We start from the raw sequence: 27,933 nt of genomic DNA on the forward strand, positions 1-27,933 counted from the left end.
ACACGGTTCAAGATGTTTCAACGGAATGTCGAGGTCTGCCTGTGAATCACCACTCAGCTCCGTGGGCGGAAGTTAGTCAGGCAGGGCCTGGGCTCCACTTTCATTGACTAATTCCTCAAAATTGTCTATAACTATTTTTGGATGTGTTTAAAGCATTGCTGCACACTAGAAGAAGGGCTTGGAGCTCATTCGGTCTCTTTCACAATGAAACAGAGGTTGAAATTATAGGGGACAGAGGAGAGCACAATTCTCAACAAGAGAAGTTCCGCAGTAGTTACTCAAATCCCAATGCTTTTTCTTTTTAAGGTTGAACCTGCAAGAGTATGCGCTAGCACATGCGTCTTGCTTGTGAGACACTGTTGCAAACAACAAGGGCTTGGAATCTGCCTGTTTACTATTTGCTGGCATGTGTGGCACTCATTTTTACAGCTTTGTAATTTGTCAGTGCAGGCCTGGCATAATTTCTGTTCCTCTCTGTGGAGCAGGGACCAATCACTGATTGATATTCAACTTAGTGTCCATCCGCTGCTCCCGATGTGACTGAGGTATTATTTTGTTCTTTTTAACTTCTAGTGCCCTAAAAACTGAAGGTGTGTGACTGGCAAAAACATGCTCAGCAGGACAGAAAAAATTGCAAAGTTTTATTTTCTATAGTTAACTTTCTATTATTTGGCCAAGTCTTCTTTCTCACTTTGCACTCATGTTTTGTTTTTGCTCGTGGGCGCTGTTCTCAAAAGATGAGGATTATATTGTTCTAAATATTGCAAAGCAACTTTGTTTCTTTCTTGCGTGTAATTTGATTATCTTGTTCTAAATACTGCAAAGCAACATTGTTTCTTTCTTATGTGTAATTTCCGAAATTATGCTTTAACACATTTGTGCAGCGCACCCCAATCCACCATATTCCAATCCAATCTGCCCCACTCCAATCCAGGTCAATGCACCCACCTCACCCCAACACCAATCCACCCAACTCAATCCAATCCACCCCACTCTAATCTTCTCAACCCACCCACTCTGCCCCTCAATTCAAAACAATCTGCTCCACTCCAATCCAAAATCATTGTCCCCAGTCTGATCTGCCCTCTCCAGTCTGCCCCATTCCAAATCCAAAGCAATCTGCTCACTCCAAACTTCTCCATGCCAATCTGCCCATTCCAATTTAAAACAATCTGACCCACTCAAATCCAAAACTATCTTTCCCGCTCCCTGCCCCACTCCAATCCCAAAAAACTGGCCCCACTCCAAAATGCCCACCCCAGTTTGCCCCACTCTAATCCAAAACAATCTGCCCCACGCCAAGCCAAAACAATCTGCCTCACTCCACTCCGATCCACCTCATGCCAATCCAATCCACCCACTCCATCGCAATTCGCCCAAATCCAGTCCAGCCCAATCAAATCCACCTCACACCACCCCAATCTACACCACTCCAATTCACCACAAAACACCCCACTCCAGTCCAAAACAATCAGAAAAACTCAAATTTGCCCCACTTCAAACCAAAACAATTTGCCCCACCCCAATAACCCCTTTCCAATCCAGCCCATCTCACTCTCATCGAATCCACACCTCAATCCGCTCACCCCACTCCAATCCACCCACCAATCCAATCCACACCACGCAAAACCACCACACTCCACCCTCACTCCAATTCAAAACAATCTGAACCACTCCAATCTATCCCAATTCAATCCAAAACATTCTGCCACACTCTAATCCAAAAAATCCAATCTGCCCCACTACATCCTAATCCACCCCACCCCACACCAATCCAACCCAGCTCAACCCACTCCAATCCACCCACTCCAATCTAATCAACCCCACACAAATTCAACCCACCCCACTACAATTCACCCACCTGCTTCAGTTCAACTCATTCGATCCAACCCACCCAAATCCAATTCAATCCAACCCACTACACTGCAGTCCAATCCAACCCAATCCATCCACTCAAATCCATTACACCCCTTTCTAGTCCAATCCAGCCCACTCTAATCCTGTCCACAGCAACCAAATCCACCCCACTCCACCTTAATCCACCCCACTCTAGTCAAATCTAGTCCACCTGAATCCAGCCCCTCCAAGCCACCTTAAATCACTCCACTCCAATCGACCCTGATCCAATCCATCCGACATCAACGCAGTTCACCCCACTCTACTCCAGTCCAACTCCAATCTATTCCACTCCAATCCACCCAAAACAACCCACCTCACCCCATTTCAAACCACCTCACTCCACTCCATCTGATCCAGTCCACTCACCCCAATCCACCACATTTCACTCAATCCATCCCACTCTACTCCAGTCCGGTCCACCCAACTCCAATCCACCCCCACCCCACTACCTAAATCCACTCCAACCCATTCCACCCCTGCAACTCCATTTTACGTCACTCCACTCCATGCCACTACACCCTAGGGCACTCTGCCACTGAACCACTGAATGTTACTCCCTTCTACTCAACTCTATGACACTACTCCCTATACTATACGACACTCTGCTCCAACAAATCCACTCTGTGACACTCTACTGCCCGACTCAGCTGTACGATACTCCACGTCACTAACTCTTAGCCATGTTGAACAGCTGCCACACTGGAAAAACGTGGCAAAAGCACATTGCCAAAGCCAATACTTCGCGCTCCAGCACTGCAGCATCTCTTCAGTATTGGAGCACACATAGTGATAGGTTTGCCATTGTAGCTCGGTCATGCCCTATACCACCATAATGCAATTTCACTACGGTTTCCGACATGCAACCCTATTAATACATCCTGCTCAGTAACTGCAAGCACACCAAGGAGTAACTGGCCTGACAGTTCAGAGCCTGTGACTGTCACTAAACACTACTCAGAGCATGCACCGTTACAGCTCCCCTTTATCTATTCTACCTACGATGCTTCTTGCGTTGCCATTTTGTCAAAATACATAAGCTACAATTGTTCAGACAGATCCAATAATTATATATTTTACACAACTGACGGTAATAGTCCTCACACAAGTGTACTGATCACATTAAGAAATTACACACACATATGTTTGTATACCTCGGTAGGTGAAATCTAAATTGCCCTTAGTCCATAACACTTTATACACAATATAGCTCAAACAAGGTGCTCCATATTTTAGTGACAATAGGCGCAGTAGTCGTGCAATGTGAAAGTGTGCCTAGAGAACACAATTCAAATTAGTCAATTGCGTTAGGTATGGCCTGGCAACAAAAGTATAGAGATAAACTTGATTTGGGTGAGTACAGCACTCATCTTTTTAGTTCTAATTCAGTCTTATATTTCAGGCGTTTATTATAGATTGCCAATGTTTTGACCTGTACAACTATGTGTTACATACTATACTTCTAACCGGGTCTTCTTCAGGAAAGAAATAAACACCCTCGTAACTGTCAGTGTATGCTTGATAAAACGAGTGGTTAAGAAGGCTTCAGAATGTCGCCTTCATACGGTACATAGGGAGATGCGCAGGCAACGTCTCCATTTGTCTCTGTTGCATCCGTGTCAGAGGATCACGGTGAGTACCAGTAACAACGGCATTAGCAAGGTATAGTTTAATTTTAAATTAATACAATATCTGAAGTTCTTCACAACGCCCACTCGCCGTCGGCAACTGCAAGGCTCAGCATGCAGTAGGGTGGGCTGCAGCCAAGACGACATCCAATCCAGCGAGAGGCTGTGGCCAATACCTGATGGTGTCTGCTACAGCAAGAGAAGTACTTTCCTGGCAAGACCCTCACACCCCTGAAGTGACTTATTCAGCCCGAGTCTGTCTCAAGGGCAGATTTACTCAAAGCCACATAAATAAACTGCTTAACAGCCTTGGCTTGCCATGCAGGATGAAAGGGACACTCCCCTCTCGACTATGACTGAGACCCATCCTAGCGAACAGTACAGAACGGAACATTTAAAAACAAACCGGCTACCACAACTCCCTGCAACACAACCCCCACACACTCGTGCTTAATAATCTACTTGTTGCTGCCACGTGGTGGGCCCAGAGTTGGCCACACTCATAGGTAAGAAAGAATACGGTATGGAACATCTAGATGATGGTGGCTGTCCTGGCAGGGGCACAGAGGAGCTCACTTGCGACATAGCAAGCTGACAGAATAGCAGTAACAATCCTCAGGCAGGTGAGGTGACAGTCATTCTGGATACAATAGAGTCATCCTGGCTTCAGGGCACACTTCAACTCTCTCTTCCTTGGTCGCCAACCTTGAACCGGCCCACATCTCAGATTTAAACCAAAGGAGACTCTTGCCTGGCTTTGCCAGGGCTCTAGCCCCTGCCCTCTTTGGCCAAACAGCCTTGCCAGCTTTGCTGGATTCATTGAATGATGAGCTGCTGCAGTCCAGATAGTTTGAGTTTTGGGGCTCATAAATTCTTGCTTATTCATTTATAAAGTCAGAACTACAAATCCCATAATTCAAAGAAAAAACCTGGACCAGAGCACCACTGATTACCGATACTGCCTCGAGCTAAAACTTGAGACAACGTGTCATCCAGACATTCTCTGTGGACTCTGGGATAGAACTGAAAACTTGTACAGCCTGATAAACTGGAAGTTCTGATCACCCCACAAAGCACTCCACTACAGCATGCAACATCGTAAGGCAGAGAGTACTTTAAATTATGTATTTAATTCAATTGTGCCAAATTAGGCCATATTATTGTGGTCAATGCAGTCACCATTTCAGGCCTCATTCATCCCAATCTACTGATGTTCTACCCAATTAGCAAACGTTTATGGGATCTTGACAGATGGATAGGTAAGTGAGAAGAGAATAAAGCACCCTGGGTTGGTCGTGCACTATTTAAGTCCATTTCTGTCCCTACCATGCCTCTTTGTGCTCCTCCACTACTCCATTTTATTGTCATGTCTCGTTTTAGTGTACTAGAGTTCTTAACACTGACACAGACATGGAAAATAACATTCCTAATCCTACCCTACTGATTGAAACGTAGGGATGTCATTCTCTTGGTTTTCTAAGACATTTTTTTTCTGCAAGCTGTAGTCCAATCAGTTTGGACACGTGGGTGGATGCAAGGGTGCAGAACCTTTGGTGAAATGCACAGTCCAAATATACAAAAAACTGTTTAGTAAACATGAGGCACAGACTGCTGAGCTATGTTTGGGCCCTTTTTAGTTCAGACACATGAGCTTCCTAGTGCCACTAGGAGAAATCTATTGCAGCAATTTTACAAATAGCAGAGTGGGACCTACAAACGGCAGTGCCGAACCACATCAGTTACACATAATTCACCACTTACTGTTCTCCTCAAACATGCCCTTATGCCTTTTGGAGCAGGCATAGCACAGGGATTCAGTTTATAGAAATTGATGCATCAGAGCACACAGAAGAATTTCTGTGGTCCTGGACAGCAGTGCATTGCTTTGTCCCAAGTATCTGATCTACCAATAAAATGGCTTCCTCCCTTTTATGACTCCTCAACAAGTGGGTATCTCAGGTGGTTCTGGAATTGGTGTCTCACATCCTGGTTGTGGGCGTGAGTGAATTCCACACAGCAGGGCCCTAGTGTTCTTATGACATGACGTTGGAGCTCCCCTTTAACACTACAAATCTACAACAGGACATCAAACTTTTGATCAAAAGGCAATTTGATCACTAGTCCCAAAGTTATAGCTGTCATTAGTTCAGCATTCTGGCATTCTTTTACTACCCAATCAGCCAGCAGGGAAACTCATTTCCACGAAGTGCACTGTAGATATTTGGAAAACGGTTTCGAGAGGGGACTACCAAGATGTTGAATATCCACTTAGAACAACAATGTCAAGCGCTCATTAAGAAATCTGAAATTAAAGGCCAGATTGTTCATTCAGTTACACTGTTGACCTCTGATCTGCTGCTCACAAGTTCAAATTGCCATACAGATAACTGTTGTAAGAGCAATACATGGAATACCATTAAATCGGGGAAGGCTAGCACCTGTTATATACATCCCCCCTTAAAATGGCAAAGAATGTGGCATTAAGCAATATATAGAGCATTATTATGAAGATGGTGGTAGGAGGCTTGCATAAATCAATGGTCGTTTCCCAGTCTCAGCTCCTACCTAGAGATAAATTAGATTTGGACATACGTAACAAAGCTTGGTGAATGGAGAAAACATTCTAGGTATCTTTGGAATTATCAAACCAATACCTTTCTTTTTACAGAAACATGTTCAGTCAGGTTTTTGAGAAGCAGCACTCTCCCTGGATAGTGAAGTCCCAGGACCAACAAAGTATCAATCACTAGGCTTATAAATGGCAAACTAGCGGACAGTGCAATGATTATTTTGTCCATATACTCAAAACAAGTCTGAAGAAGGTGTCGAGAAGGAATTTTAGAGAGGCCATAAAAGGAATGTTCGTGCTATGGAAAATCCTATCAATCAATTAGGGCCCCTGACAAATGCTCCACTGACATGCACACTGTAGCCAAGGCCAGAACCTTGGTAAAGTAGAATTCAGACGAAGATTAAGGGCACCTGACCACTATAAACATGAGAACATGCATTTGATACACCAAAGAGCACAAAAAACGGGATCACACCACCAAAAGGATCACGCAGTAATCTGGATTGCAGGCAATACTTTCAGAACTGCTCTTAAACCCCTACTTTTTCCCCTCCATCCTGAGAGTATTCGTTGAAGGTGGGTTCTCTGAAAACAATTATTTGATACCAAGATGCAAAAGCTCTTGAAGGTGGCTAGCATTCCGTGTCCAGTGTTAATAAACGTTGACAGTCCCTTGCCACTTATCCCTCTCCACAACAGACAAGGCGAGTCTGAAGATACGCAGTGATAAAGGAGTTACCACCCTTCTCAAGAAGCCAGAATTTGCTTCCTGAAAACTTGATTTATTGGCAAGGGTTTTTATACTATGCAAATTTTGCGTTTGGCTTGATTCGCGCAAGAGGTGTCGTTATGAAAACAAAAGGAGCAACCCCGAGACAGTGCTGAGGCGCTGAGACTCAGGAAGAAAAAAACATACAGATAAGAAACCCGGAAGCAAGTTCGAGTCTTCACCAGAATGAGATGAGGGACAGAAGTGAGTCCAGATAGTAAGGGGGAGCCGGACAGAGAAAAACGTATGCAGCGTACTGACCATGCACTGTTTGAAGGTAACATTTTTAGGTAACATTTTTTTAAAAAGTCTGGCCTACCACTTGAGAATGCTGGTTCGGAAAAGTTTAATGTAGGAGAGATGGGGTTAGATGCACGTCTGCTAAGGTGCAACAACTATCCACGAGGTGCCACGTTAATCTATTACCCTTTATATGGAAAACTGTGAAGTCTTCTACGTGTTTTCTGAGGTAGTAATATGAAGAGCTTGAAGACCGTGACTATGTAAACAAAAGCCAAGCACAAAGCATCAATGCAACAACCTACTTTCACTCAAGTTTATCGTCCAAAACAAACCTTTTAGGCAGGGCAGACAGTAGGGATTTATCAGGGAAAAATGACATATTTAAGCTTGAAACCAGTAAACCAAAAAATCGAACTAAAATAAAAACACTCAATTTTTTTTTACAGTTGCAGATTAATAGAAACGAAGCTTGATATGACAGAGAAGGTCTTGTCAGGCCCATATACCCCTCTTCCACAATACCAGCGATTCTCCTGTGGCTCCAGCTCTGTTTTGACCCTTACTGATACATCACTCTACAGCGTTTACATAAAGCCCACCATTTTGTCTGGTGGTAATGAAAGCATGCTCCATCCTGTCTGACACACCAATGTAAAACAGAGAAGATAAAAACTGATGATTCTTTTAGCAGTAGCAGAGGAGAATGGTGTAAGTCATGCATCCAAAAGGCAGTTAGTTCTGGATTTTTGTTATCCAGGCAGCAGGAACTCAGCATCGTTGTACACAGTGCAAAGTACACTAACGGAGATCACAAGAAGGAGCATGGACATGAATTAAACTTTCCTTTTTCACCACAATGATTTCATTGTTCAAGCTGCATGTGGGAATAGCTCCTAAATAAACTTCAACCCACGCCTGTTTTCGCATACAAGAACACTGCCTTGAAATCTGCAGAGAAAAAAAACGCAAATGCATAACGCCACATGATGATTCTCGACATGTATTACTCTAGTTTGCACCCAAATTAAAACCCTGCATGATACATGAAACTCTGGATGCCAAGGTGCCTGATCACTGAAGCTGCTAAATCTCTCAGCAGAACTAATCACCACAGAGCCAAGGCAGTCCTCAACACTATCTAGACAGACGGCGTGGATTCGAAGGGTCTTGACTCAGTATTTTATAAATTACCTTTTATAGGTTGATCTACCGTCTGAGGTGCATCGAACTCCCTTTGGTTTAACTTGGTAATCTGTATTAATATAGAGTTTAGATACCATGCATCCGGCACTGACAAATGTTGCATCACCAGGAAGATGGTACTTAACTGTACCCAAAGGTGTCAAAAATCCATTACATTTCTTTCCTGAAAGTCCATCTTTAATATTTGTAGCTACCAAGAATCTGGGCTTTGATCGCACTAAAACTAGAGGTGAATCATGACCTTCCACTTTTCAAGCAGGCACGAGGAACTAGAAAGCCATTAAGTGAAAAAAAATGAATCCACCAGAAAGACTCTCGTGCTACTTCTTGAAGAAAGTATTTTGTTGATGGCATGCGTTATTTGAATGACTAAAATAAATGAGCATCTGGTTTCCAAATCTTTTGAATTAATTCAAAGTTTTGACAGGATTTGAGAATATAAACTGGGTTGCTATGAGGAGTGCGAAGTGTAGAAGAATATCTACCAGGCAAAAAAGGAACAATAGCTGCCCTAAGGCAGATGTTCATGAGATACAAGGAAATAGATACGGGACTCAACAATTTAGCCCAAATCAGCCCATATTGTTTTGTTGTATGACCATACAAAAAGATAAAATACATAGACTTTTCCTATTAAATGGTATGGCACAACTATATATTGGACAAGAGAAAAATTTCAAAGAATTGGTGCCATTACAAGTTTAGAATGTGGCTGATGTATCCATCAAATCTTATCACTGGGAGCAAATATACAATTCGTCTTTTGATCTCGCAAAGCCTTTTCCATTGAGTGGGTATTTTATACCACACGTTACGCCATTACCAATGTAGAAAGAGTAAGAGGAGTCAGTGTTTCCTTTGACTAGTGCATCCTGTTAGCGGCTAAAGGTTTGACCAAGACCAAAGCCAGATTTTCCTAGACAGAAGGGTTTTGTACTTACACACATGAATAGGTTTCTCAAGTGACTGGATTTCCATTCCAAGGAAATGCGCAATGGGGCAGCCCCTTCTGCTATGTTTGCGCATTATGATCTCCTTTTACCTAGGCAGTGGAAGGGCTTTTCAACAGGTGGAAGTATTGGTGACTCCTACCCCCGCCACAGGCTCCCAGTAAGATGGAACAGATTTAAAGATCCAGTCAGGGAGGGACTCGCGACAAAATCAGGAAGTCGAATGCAATGAGTAATTAAAGAAGGGGTAGATGAAGGATCCTTGGCAGGGCCCGATGGGCAGATGACGCAGTAGAGCGGCTATGACAACTACTGCAAAGAAGTATTCGAAATAAGTTGTGCAATGAAACAGTTTCACTTGCTGGGCTGAAAAATTACAAAGAATCTAAATTAGGGGAGAATGCATGCAATCAGACAATAAAAAAGCTTTGGAATAAAACGTATTGTAGAAGACTGAATGAGAGGACAGGATAAGTGCATGATGTGGTGGGTACAGCTGAACAAACAGACAGGCATGCATGCATGCAATGCAGTGACGTAGGTTTATTACTGCTTATGAACAGTTTGCAAACCTTAGCAAATTTGCAATAGTCAGTTCCCATGAGTATGGAACCGAAACATAGAAAATAAATTGTGCTCAAACTAGGGGGTTCAATAAATCTTGGATACTAACCATATTTGGTATAAGATTTTGCAAATATCAAAATATAACCAAAGGCCTGAAGTACTTTTTCTAAGAAAGAAGAAAGGATGAACATGCCGTCTAAGATACAAACATGTTAAAGTCAAAGCCATGTACCTCTGCAGCAGGTATATCTGACTGATCAGCTTAAGAGTAGGCAATGAAATGTGACTAAATATAAAATACACAAAGGTATTGTATTGGTGTAACATTACATAAGGTGTATTACCTGTTCTGTAAGACAGTATTATGAATAGTTACAATTTAAATTGTTTACCAACAAAAAAGTTAAACAATCGTGAGCAGAGGCTTCTGTTTTTGAAAAAGTAGATTTCTAAAAGGACATGGGGCATTTTCTAAGAGGTGAATACGTGTAATGGGCATCAATGAATTGTACATGGCAAAAAGATGATCCTCAGTATGGTAAATGTTGGACCTGGCCCTTTCTGCAAGGTCAACCCCAAACCTTTTGACTTCCTCCTCCTATTTTTCTGACCTCGTATTGTTGACTCTTGGAATCTGGGCACGTTACCACTGCTGATCAGTGTTAAAGTGCATGTGCTCTCCATTCTAAACTTGGTATGATTGGCTTACAACTGATTGGCACATTTAATGTATCTGTACGTTCTTTGTACAGCTGTATCCCTTATACCCAGGGCCTGTAAATTCAATGCTACTAGTGGGCCTGCAGCGCAGCTTGCGCCACCCACAGAAGTAGCCTTTCAAACCTGTCTCAGGCCTGCCATCACAGGGCCCGGGTGCGTAGTGTTCTGCCACATTGACTTGGAAAGTCAAACTACTGGCCAAGGCCTAAACTCTCTTTTTAATACACCTAAGTCACCCCTAGGGTGGGCAGGATGCAATTCAAAAAGTAGGATATCTTTATGTACTACATGTCCTAGTAGTGAAAAACAGCCTTTTTAGTTTCTACTACTGTGAGCACTGCTCTTCTCATAGGATTGCATTTGAATGCCCTGACATATGTCCAAGTGGTATAGTCTGATCTATGAGGGGTGGATTAGGCATGTTTGGTATGTGGAATTTTTTATTACCATTATAGAAATGCCACTTTATTAAAGTGAGCATTTTTCTGAGCTTATGACTCTGGTGTTTTGCAGCTTGACTCCAAGCCACGTTTCGGGCAGTGTGACAGCTGGGCTTTGTACATACTTTTCAGACAGCCTGAACGAAGGGAGGGTGGAGGTGTAACAAGAGTACATCTGTATATTGAATAATCTTCCTGGGCTGGGATAGGTAGAGGCTGGCACACATGCATCTGTACAGGCTGTGCCCTGGCCTCACACAAAGGGCTCATTTACCCCCTACTGATGTCTGGAGTCAGTGCTGGGGAGAAAGGGGACATTCCTGGAACCAGTTAGCGCAGGTTGGCACCCCTCTCCCTCTTCTGTGGAAGCTGTGTAAAATTAGTATAAGTAGAAGGGGCTTGCCCCCTCAGGGGGAGAGAGCACTTTTGGAACTGAGACCGAACCTCTGTTAAAGGGGCAGCTGGACTGCACAAATGACTCATCTGGACAGCCTGCCTTGTGTTCCCGCAAGTGTTCCCCCATCGGACAGCGTGGGATTCCCCTTGTTCATTCAATTCTCCTGGTCCTGAAACTGTAGTGATTAGGGAGCGTTGTAGTTTTGTGGCATTGCTTGGGCAGAAATGAGCGCGTGGTAACCGCTCTTCATTCTTGACTTCCTTGTAGATCACCCCGGGCTTCGCCTACCAGCACGTGGAGAGCGCTGCACTTTCACCTACATTTTTCCTTCATCAGCACATGGTGGATGCTTTTGGTTGTCTCCCCAGCGTAGAGGAGCAATTTTACCTTTGTTACCGAAGTGCATTGTGCACGTCCAAGGCAACATTCACACTGCGGCAGCAGTTCCTGATTGGCAACCGTTCTTTAATTGACTACGGCGATCTCACTAGAAAATAATCTGCTCTCAGGATGCAAACCATACTTCACGCAGCCCCATCAAAGTGCTCCGTAGGCTGACAGCACGGCCTGGCGTGGAGAGGAGATCTCGTGGCAGACTGAGGGAGCCCAATGCACTGAAGTCAGGAAGGACTGTGCGGGCTGTCGACCATTACAGCAGGGAGGATCTCCCCTATCCTGGCTCGCCGCCTCAGTGCACGAAGTTCTGACAGTGAGGCCCTTCCCAGCAGCACGCACTCGCTTGGAACAGGAGGTAGGAGTCTCATCATTGGGACCGGCTCCAGACTGCCTTAATCCTACACAGCTGCACCGCGCAAACGCAGTCAGCTGCTCCTGCTAGGAACCTGTATGCCTGGTGGTCCAAGGGAAGATCCTCCCTGTGACGTTTCCCTGTGTGCTGTGTGATTCCCCCTCAACTTCCCTTACTTTGGGCTCGGGCATTGTTTTCCGGGGATAAAACATCACCGCAGTGGAAAAGACACCGCAAAGGTTCTTCTCAGGAATGACTGTAAAAGCCATACTAAGAGTGCCTGTGTGCCTGCACTCTACGTATTGGGCCTATTCTCAAGGAAACCACAACTAATGTAATCAGTATAACAGTGCTTTTGGTGCCCTTGCTCCATGGCAGTGAAATATGTACAGTAATGTTTTTGTTTGGACATGTGCAATATAGGAAGGTTCTCTGTATTTACTTTCATGATGATGTCTTTCCATTCATGACAACATGTTTATAGTGACATGTGCCTGATTGGAAAGGCTCATTTTAGGTGCATTTATGATGAGGTCATCACATCTCTGATATTATGTTTATTCGGACATGTGCATTTTTGGTGATAATGACAACCTGACCACTGCTGTTGTCGCTGAATACCAATAACCTGTATGTTTACTAATACTCTGTGAAAGCAAGCAGTAGTCAAGTAGTCTGTGTGATGTTCTGACAACCGCTTGTGTAGCAGGGTATTGCTGATACATGTTGTGTTTGGTCTAATGATGTTTTGTGCAATACAGTTTATTTTTTTATAACTTGGTGTAGCATTTCCTTTGAGGTGTATTTAATGTGTCATGTGTTGTGTGTCTTGCGCAATCGCTTTACACATTGCCTCTGGGATAAGCCTGACTGCTCGTGCCAAGCTACCAAAGGGGTGAGCAGGGGTTATCGTGGGTGTGTAGCTCTCTTTCCCAAACTACAGTGGTGGGTTCTGCCTGGCCAAGGAGCATACCCTAGCCAACCAGAAACCCCATTTCTAACAGTAAACATGAAATCAGAAATCAACGCAACCACGTGACCCATCAATATATGGCTCTAGCTCCAAAAGAATCCATCAAAATGAAAAAATCTTCTGGGATCCATTAGTCATTAATGTAAGATCCACAAGCAGGTCACATGCCTTCTCTCACTGATAACACACCACTGCATTAAATGATAAGGTCAAGAGTCTGGGATGTGGTCAGACAGGATGTATATAAAACCACAGACAGAGGTTGTGGTAAAAGTTTTTCTTCCATCAGACCCAAAGTAGGGAAACGGTGTCCCATCGGACTTTCCCCAAAGATAGTGTCCATATTGCGGTAGTCTTTACTTACTGCATGGGCTAAGCTGGTGAACCATTTTCTGGTGACACATGATCCAGCTGTCAGGCTGGCTTACAGGATGTCTTTGAGAATGCAATATTTACACAGTAGATACCTACCTCAAGATCTTTTTGTTGCCTATCAGTCTGCATGCAGGCACCTTTGCAAATTCTTCCACTGTGTTTAGGGTTGCACCAGACTATTTGAACCACAACATCAATGGGTGTATTCCTGGGACAGCTCACACAGACTACACTGTCTCTCTCGTTTTAATAGCTACAGTTAAGTTCAAAATTCTCTGCCAGACTCTCACATACTCAGCCAACATGCAGGTCAGCACACCTCTGGCTATACCCCCAATAGAGACCACTCTTACTTCTTACTCACCTTTCTCCAAAGATAAAAATAGAGTCAGGCATACTAGCATATGTGTTCACAAACATTTAAAAAAACACTTTTCTGCACCACTCCATTCACATTAGGTCCTTCTCCCTCTTAATATCTCCAGTAAAACTCTTCATCTTACCGGATACAGATCGCATTAGGCCAATTTGAGCTGCCATTAGATAGCCACTGCCACTCAAAACCGAATTCAGTGCTTTGAGACAACAGAATTTATAATGTGGTATGAGCTTCATGAGTTTTGTGAATACATCAATTCATGAAAATGAATTCCAAGTTTTGGCAAAAAGACCCCTTAACATTTCACATTTTAGAATTCCCATCCTGGAAAACATTCTTCTGGTGCATGACTAGTCTTTCTGTAAAGTATTACCATACAGTATTAAAGAAAACAGAAATTGCCACGCTTTCAGTAAAGTACCTTCAGTCATTGCTGGAAACACTGTATCAACTGACTTAAAATAGAAGTTGGCCTACTGTACGAAATCACTAAAACCACATCATAATCACACTCCACTGTGTAGACTGACAACACATAATCTGAATATAATTCAAATCTTGTGCATCAAACACAGAGAAATCCACACGAGTAAACCAGTATCCCGTTGTAGCCCAACTCACCGCAGTCACAATAACATCTTAATGCTCTTAAGGATCCCCAATGACAAAATTACTCACTCCTGTAGAGGCGGGCAGCTTCTCAAATTCTCACCTCATGTTGGAAAACATCTCTCATTCAAGAAACAACCGAAAAAGCTTTTCAACACTCAAGATTGTAGCTCACCAATCCTTATTCACCGCCATAATCTTTACTCCCAAATAGCCAGACACAATTAAAAAAAAAAAAAAAAAAAAATGAAAAAAGCATATCAACCTTTAAGCCTGTATTTCACCATCCCTCTCCCACAGCCATTATCTTTACTTCCAAATAGTCCGGCACAAAGCAAGGCCCAAGTGCATGGGCATCTTCAAATTGAATGGAATCTTTGTACCTTTCTTATAAATACTGTATACACTGACATTCGTATAAAAAAATTAACAAATGAAAAGAGATTCAATGTAACATCTATGTGTAATGCCCCTGCTAGAAGGTCAATTTTATATATGTAGTGGTTGAGAGTTGTGGCCCTGAGTGGCAATTCAGGAATGAATGTGATCTGCGGTCCCTTATGTTTATGTTTTGACAACTTCAATGGCAATCCATGGACAACAAAGAATGCTTCAGAGAGCTACTGTGCATGTACTGCTGTGTATGGCAAAAACAATTTAAGACAATTTATGAGATGATGTATGATTCGATGTTTGCACTACATCTGAAAAATACTTGAAGGAGAGTGTAGAATACAAAAACAAGTGAAGGTATCCACCTATCGACTAAAGGGTTACCTCGGTTCTTCTTGGATTCACACGAGGCACATGCAAATGTTTGACTGTGGTGGGACCGAGGCCCAGTTGCATTATCAGTGACATGAAGGTCTCCATTAAGAGTGACTGCGGGATATCTGATTGTTAAAGCAAGACATAAACAAAGTTTTGAGTGGGGTCTGAGGATGTCTGGGAAAGGTTAGACCAGTATCCAGATCCTAGAGACCAATGTACTTAAAGGGTTTACTAGACCATAAGCCCATATATATTAGAGGGAAACCAAAGTGTGTGCATGCACCACAAGTGATGGAGGTGGATCCCATCATCTATGCTATAGCGTTTTACACGAACACCATAAGAATGGAGCAATCAGTGAGTGACAGAGCTTTGCCATACAAAGAAATGTTCAAGATGTGAAACCTAGACATGCATTTGCTCAGGGCTACTCATATTTTACTGTACTGAAGAAAGCCATCTGAGCATCCAGTTTTGACATTTCCGCAGACTGAGGCACTGGTCCGTGAAGTTGAATCTATTTGTGAAAATGGATTCAATAAGTCACCATGCAACTTCACCTAAACCAGTGCGGAGACTCTATTCTCTTGATGGAGTTGCTCAATGTTTCCCAAACAAAACAGTAAAGTGGAGGTACATAGCAATAACATTATCAAGCAAATAATGGTATGAGCGCTGACTTAAGAGCCTAGGACCTCAGTTCTAGAAACCCAACTCAGTATTTCGTGGAAAAAGACAACTGTACAGTTGTACCAGCAAAGGTAAGACATAATGTTCTAATTTCTGGCACATCCTTACTTTTTTGTTCCCATCTGCTTTTATAAACCAAGAGACTAGTCAAGTCAGCACCTGAGGTACCATGGAAATCAGGCGCTACCCCATACTACCCCACCTGATACCTATGATTTACAAAATCAGCTGTAGCGATTCTTCCTGGGCCTTCACAGGACCAACCAGCCAAGGGTGCATCTGACTTTCTCTTCAGGAAATTCTAATAATGCTAAGGACAAAATGTAATGCTACAAAATAGGCATGATTACAACAAAGAAACAGGCATTGATAAAAGCATTAGACCTGGCTTTGATGTGCTAACGCCTGTGAACACACATTCACAAATGCTGTTTGCGTGGTTTTCATGCAAACAGAATGAAACTGGCTTTGTCAATGCTGGAGAAATATAGCAATAAGCATTTGCTAAGCAATTAGGCCTGTATTTAAAGGAATGCTGTAGGGTAAATCCGTGAAGCATTACTATAAATAGCATGGGAATGGATATGTATTTATGTGGAAGCAAAGAACTGTAGATTAATATTGGTTAAGGGTAAAAGGTCAGGTAACAGCTGCATGTACAAGCAAAGCCTAAACATACATGTACATTAATGGCTACCCTATTCCTATGTGTACTACTTCTGGGAAAAAGAAAACACCATACATTATCTAATTATCTAAGACACTGTAATAGCACTACAGTGTCTTGAATGTGCCCCTGAAAGTACAAGCGCAGGCAACTGAGTAAATAAGCCAAATGATCATATCTGCTGTGGAGCCAAGAACTATTTTTTTGGAAATATAACCTCTGCCCAATCAGAGAATGTACTCCTGACTCCCAACATATGGGTGGGGCCAAAGCCCTAATCTAGTGATCCTCACATAATTGTCTGGTGACGGTTGCACTGTCAAACCAGACCATAAATAGTGATTGCTTTCTATTCAGGATGCATGTATTACAAAAAGAACTGAACATGACAAACAGTATGTGTTTTTCAGATGTAAAATAGTCCCTCATGAATTCCAACAGAAAAACTTTCTTGGAGGAGGAATGATAAATCAGCCAGATTTCTCTAGGTTGTTGAGCAAATGAATGTAAGAAATATTAGACATGTCATGGACTTACTGACCAGCTTTTTAAATTATGATATAATTTCCTGTGATAATGCAGGCTGGGTAACTAATTTTTGAAGATCCTTTCCCTTTCGTTTGCTTTAAACAATTTATATTGTTTTCATATGAAAACTTCAAAATGATCACAAGATTAGTATAAACTGAGAAAGGATCGAAATGCATAAATGATTTGCTATACTCCATCAAACCAATAACATTTTTCTCATCTTCAAAACTACTTCTGCAGCACTGACTATGGTTCGTGTGAAGCGGAGGCAAACAGCCTGTACCATATTTGAAGAGCAATGCAAAAAGGGCAGTGATGAGGCGTGACTGTGAGTCACACAAAACTAAATGAAGGGAGTTCACCAAAAAATACATGACTAATAAGATAGATGCTCTTGTGACTGGAAAAAGTTCACGTTTATCAACTGTTGTCTAACGAGCCGCCAATGGCACTTCCTAACCTTCTTCATCCACTGGAAAGTCTGGGGAGGGTTAGGGAATCACAAAGAAAACAGCCCAATTGGAAACCAATTGAAAAGTTCGCAGAAGTGATAACTGACTTGCCATGCTACCTGAAACACACCCTCAAAAATTGTGAGCACAAAGCGCTGGTTTGAGACAAAATGATGGAGTGCTGTTGCACCCATAAGTGGAGCTTGTAAGGAGTTTGTGGTGGACAACACCTGGTACAGGGCAACTGTCAACCCACACTCTGTGTCCAGTGCTTAATGCAATTTTGATAGGAAGAGTATTAGTGAAAAAGGTATATTCTTTGTGGATAGAAACCTTTGTGTGCAGTTCTAGAACAGATGAATTTGGGTGTGATGAGCAATGTGAGGTATGTGATGTAGAAAGTAGTTTCTTTTGGACTTGTCCACCCGGCAATTAGAAACAATACTGGAAATGATGGAAAATGTATGTATGTTTTCAAGGTGACCTGGAGGATTTGAATCCAATAAAACCATTGCATACTTGTGCTGGCAGAAGCAAGCAGATATGTACACCATGTAGCAATACCAAATGTTATGTTGCTACGTTAAGAGTTCTTTACAAGGGTTAACTATATCAGATGTAAAACAATAGAATCAAAGACACATTTAACATACTGTAATGAAATACAGCGGGCAAGATCTTTTGATAGCCTAATAGCTGTACATATAATTTGAACAATGCTAACTTGTACTGCATAAATGGATGACCTAAGATGTAGAAGAAAACAAACAGAGGGGGGGGAAAGGGCGACAGAAAAATCATGGGTTATTGCCAACTGAGCACTTTTATGAAACACGCTATCTTGGGGTTCGTCCTTGATTTGGAAATAGACAGAAATCACCCTTTATTCAATTAATAGTGGATAAACATTCAGGCAACTTGTACAGCATGACTTGTCACCCGTGAGGGAATCCAAGTGCCAGCAGAGTCCAGGGTTCCAGTCGAAGAGCCAGGTTTTCAGCATTCTACAGAAATCCTGTAGAGTAGGGGAGGCCCAGAGGTGTAGGGGGAGGCCGTTCCTGGCTTTGGCTGCCAGACAGGAGAGAGAGCACCCTCCTGCTCTAAAGCATTGCATGCGGTTGGGGGTATGAGGGGGGTGTAGGGTGTATGGGCCAGCGCGAGGGAGGAGGTGCAGAGGTGTCCGGAGGGATTGTGGAATCTCTGGCGGTGGTTGATGCAAGCAGGTCTGGAGTCGTGCATGGCCTTGAATGCATGGGTGAGGAGCTTGAACTAGCATCTCTTCTGTCAGTGGAGTTTTTTTGAGGAGTGGTTGCAACGAGTGTAATACAGGAGGGGCCTTGCTGCGGCGTTCTGGATGGTCTGTCGTCTTTGAAATAGCTGGGCCTCAAGTCTCATATAGAGGATGTTTACGTAATCTAATCGACTTGTGATGAGGGCTTGAGTGATGGTGTGCCTTGCGTTTTGGGGAAGCAGGCTTGGGTTAACATGCAGGCTTGCTAACAGGATGAAGCAGCAGGAGGATGATACTCAGTTAACTTAGGACCTTGTGGTGAGTTTGTTATCCAGGATGATGTAGATATTCCTGGCGTGCTCAGTTGGGATTGGAGTGGGCCCCAGTTCTGTGGGCCACCAGGAGACATCCCAGGGGAAGTTGTCACTGCTGAAGAGCACAACTTCTGCCTTGGCTGTATTGAAATTGAGGCAGTTATTCCTCATCCAATTGGCAACAATGCTTTGTTGGAAGTTGGTTCTGGCGGCAGTGGGGTTTTTAGAGAGGGAGAGGATGAACTGCATGTCGTTGGTATAGGATATAATGTTGAGTCCATGGGATCTGACTATGTTGCCAAATGTTGATATGTAGATGTTGAACAGGGTGGAGCTGAGTGATGAGCCTTGAGGGGCTCCACAAATGATTGGTTTGGGTTCGAAGGTGAAGGGTGGAACGTGGACTTGTGTTCTGTTGGTGAGGAAGGAAGCGATCCATCTGAGGGAAGCTTCTTGGATGCCTATGGTGCCAAGTTTGGCGATGGGCATGTGGTGGGAGATGGTGCCAAAGGCTGCTGAGATATAGAGGAAGGTAAAGGTGGCTTTGTCGAGGAGGGCCCGTATGTTGTCTGTGGCCAGGAAAAGGGCTATCTTAGTGCTGTGGTTGTTGCAGAATGCATAGTGGGAGTAGTCCAGGAGGTGATTGTGTTCTAGGTAGATGGTGAGTTGTTGGTTGATGGCTTTAATATCTTTTGCCAGGAAAGGAATAAGGAGGTTTGTCTGTAGTTGCTGAGTTTGTTGGGTCCGCTAAAGCTTTCTTCGGCAGGGGTTTGTTTTCTATATGTTTCCAGTCTTCTGGGAAGGTGGCAGAAACGAGTGAGGTTTTGAGTAGGGTGGAAATTTCAAGGCAGATCCTGGTTACGCTCCAAATCTATGGAATGTGATCACTGAATTATTGTCCTTCCAGACGTTCTTCTTGAAAATTAAAAGTAGGTGTTTACCAGTAGAACATCAGTGCATGAGCTAGGAGATCTTGCAGGCAGATTTAGCATTGTGCGTACCTAGGAATGGTTTTCAAGGAACAGCTGGGTATAAGCAAAACTGTTTTGAAGACAATCCAGTCAGTAATGGAGATCCAATTAAACTTTCACAACAAAGGAGTCACATGTGCTCTTTTCATGGCATGGTTATGAACAATTTGTAGTTAGGGGCATTTAAAGATACAAAGAATTACAATACACAAACCTGGGAATCTCTGTTTTGACTTTTTCTTTAGTGAATAGGAGTTAATGTGTTTTTGGGCTACAGAGAGTAAATGCCTGCCACTTGTTACGAGTACATCGACTTGAAGATTAACAGAGTAGAATGGCTGGTAGAACTGTCAAGAGTGGAGGGGAGGGAAGGTTGACCTGTGGATGAGAGGGAAGAAGGAAAAGCAGAGGGAATAAGGGTGTCTATAAGATTTCTTGATCAGTTATCTTATCTTCATTACTCCTAGCGGCACGCTTCCCATCAGAGTCCCTTTATAATATGTTTCCTTTCCTCTTATGTTAGGACTTGTTTGATAAAAAAAAGCATGTGTGGGGGGGAGGGTGGGGATGTTCCACTTTTACGTCCACTGGGCGTCTGTTTTGATGCTATTCAATGTAATGTAATGTAATGTTTTGTGGTCAAAGCTTACTAGACAGCTGTCTGGTTTGCTAATATCATCGTGGGAACATTCTGAAAGCTTACCTGGGAATGCATTCTGCCCACTGCTTACCACTGACTTTTTTTGTAACTCATTCTTATTTGCTTTCTATTGCTGGCTTTATTTGTTTTAGGCTGTCCAGCTTGAATTAATCTCTCCTGTGAAGCATAGCCTATTTACTGTATTCTTCTACGGCTCGCTTTCTGTAAACAGGCCTTTAAATCTTGGTCTTATCTTGTAACATTGTTGTACATTCAAAGAGGTCTACGGTCAGCCTCCGCCATCCAAGGGAGCTTAGTGTTCACTCTTCTTTTGCTGACTTCAAAGCAAGACAATCCTGACATTCCTGCTGGGTACCCGTGTGAAAGGAGAGACTGGAGGATGTTTATTTTTTTTGCCGCACAACAAAATGTAAATGTCTGTAAATTAACTGTGCAACTATTTAAGAATATATCAGAATTAAGAAAGCACAAATGAAACACATTTTATTGTAATTCTTAACTGTGGTGGAAACAAATATTTTAAAAAGATCAAAACAATGTAATTACATTAATGTTTATGTGCTGTATAGTTTAATCAGTAAAATGTTATGTCTGTACAAATGGTATGGTCATTCCAATTGAAAATGTTTTGTCTGTATTGGCAGTGTGCCACCACACCATGTATACGCCACTAAATACACAAAATGCTATGAGACTGTACTCTCCTCTTGCTACTCCACTCCATGCCATGCCACTTCACCCTATGCCACTCCACTTTACGACTCTCCACAACTGTCTATGTCACTCCACTCCATTCTATGCCTTGCCACTCAAGCCTACGCCACTCTACTCTGACACTTTACTTCACTCTGCTACTTTACTCTACTCTATGCTACGCCACTCTACACCCATCTCCTCTAAGTCACTCCTCTTTGACACTCTATGCTACTCTGCGCCGCTCAACTCAAAGACACAAAACTTCACACCACTTTGTGCCACTTAACTCTACCACTTTACTCTACTACACTCTATGCCCCTCCACTCTGTCACTGCACTGTATGCTACTCTATGCCATTCTACACCACTAAACCTCATTCTATGCCACTCAACGACACTCTATGCTCCTCAGCGCTATGCCCCTCCACTACACTCCATTGCTCTTTACTCCACAACACTCTGTCACTTCATGACCCTGTACATCACTCTTTGCCTCTATACGACACTCTATGCCACTTTTACTCCATTCTAAGGCTCTCCACTTTACTCCACTCTATGCTCCTCTGCTCTATGTCACTCCATTCTATGCCACTCTACGCCTTTGCACTCCATACCCCTCCACAGTCCAACACTCCACAACACTCTACTCAACTTCACTCTAGGCCACTCTACTCCACTCTATGACCCTTCACGGCATTCTATGCTACTCCACGACACTCTCTGCCACTCCACTATATGACACATTACTCCACTGTACTCTATGCTACTCCACTCTACAGCACTCCATCACTCCACTCTACAACACTTTACTCCATTCTATGCTATGCCACTATACGCCCCTACATCACTCCAACGTAGGACACTCTACTCCACGCCACTCTACGACACTTCACTCTGTGCCCCTCCATGATATGACCCTCCACTCTACACCACAACACTATATTTAATTCCACTCTATGCCACTCCACGCCCCTCTTCTCTGACACTCTAATCCACTCTTTACCATAGCACTATGACTCGCTGCTCCACTTTCGCCCTTCTATTCTACGCTCCTTCACTCAACGCCCCTCCACTCTGCTCCAATCTACTCTACATCACTCCTCTCCACAACATCCACTCTAAGACATGCCACTCTACAACACTCCACTTACTACAGTACGCAACTCCACTGTCCTCTACCCCACAAGTTTTTAGCCATGCTGAAACGCAGCCACGCTGGTGTACAACATGGATAAAACACATTGGCAAAGGCAACAGCTTGTGCATTCGGGGGACCTATAGTCTTTCCCAATGTTTGTTTCTTTTTTGTACGACTATATGTGGCGCAGACAGTTAAGGCTGAGGAGGTAGTGGTTCCAAAGCCTTTCTATGTTTATATAACATTTACTTTCTGTCACGGGGGGAAAGGTTCTTCCTGGAGTCCTACCTTTCCCCCCCTAGCTGTTGAACTTGCAAAACCATCCTATTTTGCCCAAGAATAACAATAACAGACTACAGACTTGGTCCCTTTAAAACCGGCTATCCTTTAGGCAGGATGCATGGCTATCCGCAGACGTTGAGAGCAACAGGGATGAAAAATCACAGAGGATATGATGGAAGGAAGCCAGCTATCTGGAGTAAGGAGACCCCTGGACACAACCAAGGTTAGAAGCAACGACCGTGTTCAAGGACGGGAGACATCACCTGTGGAGACTCAGGACTGAAACAGACCCCACAGCCGCAGCAAACACAACTGCACCAAAGAGCCCTGCTGGAGTGGGAAGGCTGGCACCTGAGGAAGAAAACGCTCCCAGTCAGACAAGACTGACAGCCACGCTTCCAGAGAAGCGCGGCTCTCCCAGGAGTGTAGAGTAAAGACAAAAACGAGAGCGAACACTTTGTAAAAGGGGAAGGGGAGGATGCTGAAGTGGAGGGAAGGGTGTGTTTTTTTGTTTGCATGTGGCACTTGAAACAAACCCAGTTGTGTACCGCACACGTGTGATGAGATGGTGTAACACTCACGCAAGTCGAATAAACATTCCCAGACTGACTTTATGTGCAGGAATTGGCTTCTTATTTTTATCATTTCAATTATGTTCATTTCCACGATTTTGGCACAAGGAATCATGTACTGAGAAAGTCGCACGTCACTGCACGTGGTGTATGGGACTGGTTAGTTCAAGAGTTAGAATCACTACTTATCTGGCCTTTTTTTTGTTCCTTATACCGAGGGGAAATTGGTGAAGGTCAGACCAGTTCGAAGACAAGTCCCCACCCTCAAAGGACTAGGACACAGATTAAGAGATTGGTTGAATAAATTAATTTGCTCCCCGTAACCCGTGAAATAAAGGTTTATTAGTGGGACAAACAGGACCAGAATTAAGCCTCTTATTGGGCAAACCACGACAACTGTCTTAGACTTTCATGGCCATGAAAATGATATTCCATCTTGCTGAAAGAACAAGGTCAGGTTCTGATGCTGATATGTATAAAAAGATGGAGGAGAGATCACGCATCTGTAGGAGGCTGGCCTGGCTTGTAGTGGGTACCAAGAGGATCTTACACCTTGCACCAGGTCCAGGTATCTCTTATTAGTGTAGAGGGGTGTCTAGCAGCTTAGGCTGATAGAAAAGGTAGCTTAGCAGAGCAGCTTAGGCTGAACTAGGAGACGAGTGAAGCTCCTACAGTACCACTAGTGTCATAAGCACAATATCATAAGAAAACATAATACACAGATATACTAAAAATAAAGGTACTTTATTTCTTATGACAATATGCCAAAGTATCTCAGTGAGTACCCTCAGTATGAGGATAGCAAATATACACAAGATATATGTACACAATACCAAAATATGCAGTAATAGCAATAGAAAACAGTGCAAACAATGTATAGTCACAATAGAATGCAATGGGGGCACATAGGGATAGGGGCAACACAAACCATATACTCTAGAAGTGGAATGCGAACCACGAATGGACCCCAAACCTATGTGACCTTGTAGAGGGTCGCTGGGACTGTAAGAAAACAGTGAGGGTTAGAAAAATAGCCCACCCCAAGACCCTGAAAAGTGGGTGCAAATTGCACCTAAGTTCCCCCAAAGAGCACAGAAGTAGTGATAGGGGAATTCTGCAAGGAAGACCAACACCAGCAATGCAACAACGATGGATTTCCTGACGAGAGTACCTGTGGAACAAGGGGACCAAGTCCAGGAGTCACGATCAAGTCGGGAGTGGGCAGATGCCCAGGAAATGCCAGCTGTGGGTGCAAAGAAGCTGCCACCGGATGGTAGAAGCTGTGGATTCTGCAAGAACGACAAGGGCTAAAAACTTCCCCTTCGGAGGATGGATGTCCCACGTCGTGAAGAGTCGTGCAGAGGTGTTTCCGTGCAGAAAGACCGCAAACAAGCCTTGCTAGCTGCAAGGGTCGCGGTTAGGGTTTTTGGGTGCTGTTGTGGCCCAGGAGGGACCAGGATGTCGCCAATTGCGTGAGGAGATAGAGGGGGCGTCCAGCAAGACAAGGAGCCACTCAGAAGCAAGCAGCACCCGCAGAAGTGCCGGAACAGGCACTACGAAGTGGAGTGAACCGGAGCTCACCCGAAGTCACAAAGGAGGGTCCCACGACGCCGGAGGACAACTCAGGAGGTCGTGCACTGCAGGTTAGAGTGCCGGGGACCCAGGCTTGGCTGTGCACAAAGGAAATCCTGGAAGAGTGCACAGGAGCCGGAGTAGCTGCAAAACACGCGGTTCCCAGCAATGCAGTCTAGCGTGGGGAGGCAAGGACTTACCTCCACCAAACTTGGACTGAAGAGTCACTGGACTGTGGGAGTCACTTGGACAGAGTTGCTGAGTTCAAGGGACCTCGCTCGTCGTGCTGAGAGGAGACCCAGAAGACCGGTGATGCAGTTCTTTGGTGCCTGCGGTTGCAGGGGGAAGATTCCGTCGACCCACGGGAGATTTCTTCAGAGCTTCTAGTGCAGAGAGGAGGCAGACTACCCCCACAGCATGCACCACCAGGAAAACAGTCGAGAAGGCGGCAGGATCAGCGTTACAAGGTCGCAGTAGTCGTCTTTACTACTTTGTTGCAGTTTTGCAGGCTTCCAGCGCGGTCAGCAGTCGATTCCTTGGCAGAAGGTGAAGAGAGAGATGCAGAGGAACTCTGATGAGCTCTTGCATTCGTTATCTAAAGAATTCCCCAAAGCAGAGACCCTAAATAGCCAGAAAAGGAGGTTTGGCTACTTAGGAGAGAGGATAGGCTAGCAACACCTGAAGGAGCCTAGCAGAAGGAGTCTCTGACGTCACCTGCTGGCACTGGCCACTCAGAGCAGTCCAATGTGCCAGCAGCACCTCTGTTTCCAAGATGGCAGAGGTCTGGAGCACACTGGAGGAGCTCTGGGCACCTCCCAGGGGAGGTGCAGGTCAGGGGAGTGGTCACTCCCCTTTCCTTTGTCCAGTTTCGCGCCAGAGCAGGGCTGGGGGATCCCTGAACCGGTGTAGACTGGCTTATGCAGAAATGGGCACCATCTGTGCCCATGAAAGCATTTCCAGAGGCTGGGGGAGGCTACTCCTCCCCAGCCCTAACACCTTTTTTCCAAAGGGAGAGGGTGTAACACCCTCTCTCTGAGGAAGTCCTTTGTTCTGCCTTCCTGGGCCAAGCCTGGCTGGACCCCAGGAGGGCAGAAACCTGTCTGAGGGGTTGGCAGCAGCAGCAGCAGCTGCAGTGAAACCCCGGGAAAGGCAGTTTGGCAGTGCCCGGGTCTGTGCTAGAGACTCGGGGATCATGGAATGGTCTCCCCAATGCCAGAATGGCATTGGGGTGACAATTCCATGATCTTAGACATGTTACATGGCCATGTTCGGAGTTACCATTGTGACGCTATACATATGTAGTGACATATGTATAGTGCACACGTGTAATGGTGTCCCCGCACTCACAACGTCCGGGGAATTCGCCCTGAACAATGTGGGAGCACCTTGGCTAGTGCCAGGGTGCCCACACACTAAGTAACTTAGCACCCAACCTTTACCAGGTAAAGGTTAGACATGTAGGTGACTTATAAGTTACTTAAGTGCAGTGGTAAATGGCTGTGAAATAACGTAGACGTAATTTCACTCAGGCTGCAATGGCAGGCCTGTGTAAGAATTGTCAGAGCTCCCTATGGGTGGCACAAGAAATGCTGCAGCCCATAGGGATCTCCTGGAACCCCAATACCCTGGGTAACTCAGTACCATATACTAGGGAATTATAAGGGTGTTCCAGTATGCCAATGTAAATTGGTGAAATTGGTCACTAGCCTGTTAGTGACAATTTGGAAAGAAATGAGAGAGCATAACCACTGACGTTCTGGTTAGCAGAGCCTCAGTGAGACAGTTAGGCACCACACAGGGAACACATACATATAGGTTACAAACTTATGAGCACTGGGGTCCTGACTAGCAGGGTCCCAGTGACACATAACAAACATACTGAAAACATAGGGTTTTCACTATGAGCAATGGGCCCTGGCTAGCAGGATCCCAGTGAGACAGTGAAAACACCCTGACATACACTCATAAACAGGCCAAAAGTGGGGGTAACAAGGCTAGAAAGAGGCTACTTTCTCACAGCATCTATCATCGGTCCTTCCACATATTTAAACATTTATTAAGTTAGGAAGAGAAGCCATTTTTACACCCCCACCACTGTTTGAGGTTACCCTTTTGGGTGTCTGCCTGTCCCTAAAGGTGCTATATGCTGTCTGCCCACCACACATTGCCATTAAATAAATTTGATTAAACTGCAACCAATGAAACACATCCATTAATTAAAAGTATGTAGCAAGTGTAAGAAAGAAGAAGGAAACTCAAGCACGAAGTAGGTGTTTTTAGAAAGGGAATGGGCAGACAGAGTGGCTGTCAGCTTTTACTTGCTTTTATCAATTATGCATTAATCTGAATCCATTAATTTGTGTTGTAGTCACTCACTAATTCACTTATGCCATGGAGTTAAGCTTCTGAAATTATTAATGTTGGCTTTTTGACTCGGAACCTACCCATTCCATAGAAATTTCTTGCACTGGTCAGATTCTTTTATTCAGGTTTTTCCAAAATGTTCTTTTTCAAATTAGTATCTATGTAACTTAATGAACTCTCAATAACTAGATTTTCTAGGTGTTTTGCTTCATGCCTTTCTCATTCTACAGTTACCGCCTAGCTCTATTTTGCTTTCTTACAATGTGTTTTTGTTCAGTTTCCTTAGTCATACCCCCCCCGTCCCCAAGAAAGATTCCAACATCTGTTGTATTTTAAAAGAGCACTTCTGCTACATATGCAGCAGCACATTTTGTTGCCTAGCACTTAATGATTTAAGTAAATACGTACAATGCACTTGATTGAAGAGGTCGACTACACCTGGTTCTGGACTACTGCCATGCTTATCTCTAAAAGTGCAGCAAGGTAAGCTGGGCACTCAAGCATACAGTTCTCAGATGATCCATAATTTCCAAGATTTCTCTAGACTTATTG

At 44.0% G+C, this 27,933-nt stretch overlaps 1 long non-coding RNA gene across 13 annotated transcripts in view; it reads right to left on the bottom strand.

Annotated features, from left to right (window-relative positions):
* Positions 1–27,933, bottom strand: part of LOC138288080 (uncharacterized) — a 472,675-nt gene that overhangs the window by 64,359 nt on the left and 380,383 nt on the right. The window lies entirely within an intron of this gene.

Source organism: Pleurodeles waltl, chromosome 4_1 (assembly GCF_031143425.1).
Source record: "Pleurodeles waltl isolate 20211129_DDA chromosome 4_1, aPleWal1.hap1.20221129, whole genome shotgun sequence".
NCBI lineage: Eukaryota > Metazoa > Chordata > Amphibia > Caudata > Salamandridae > Pleurodeles > Pleurodeles waltl.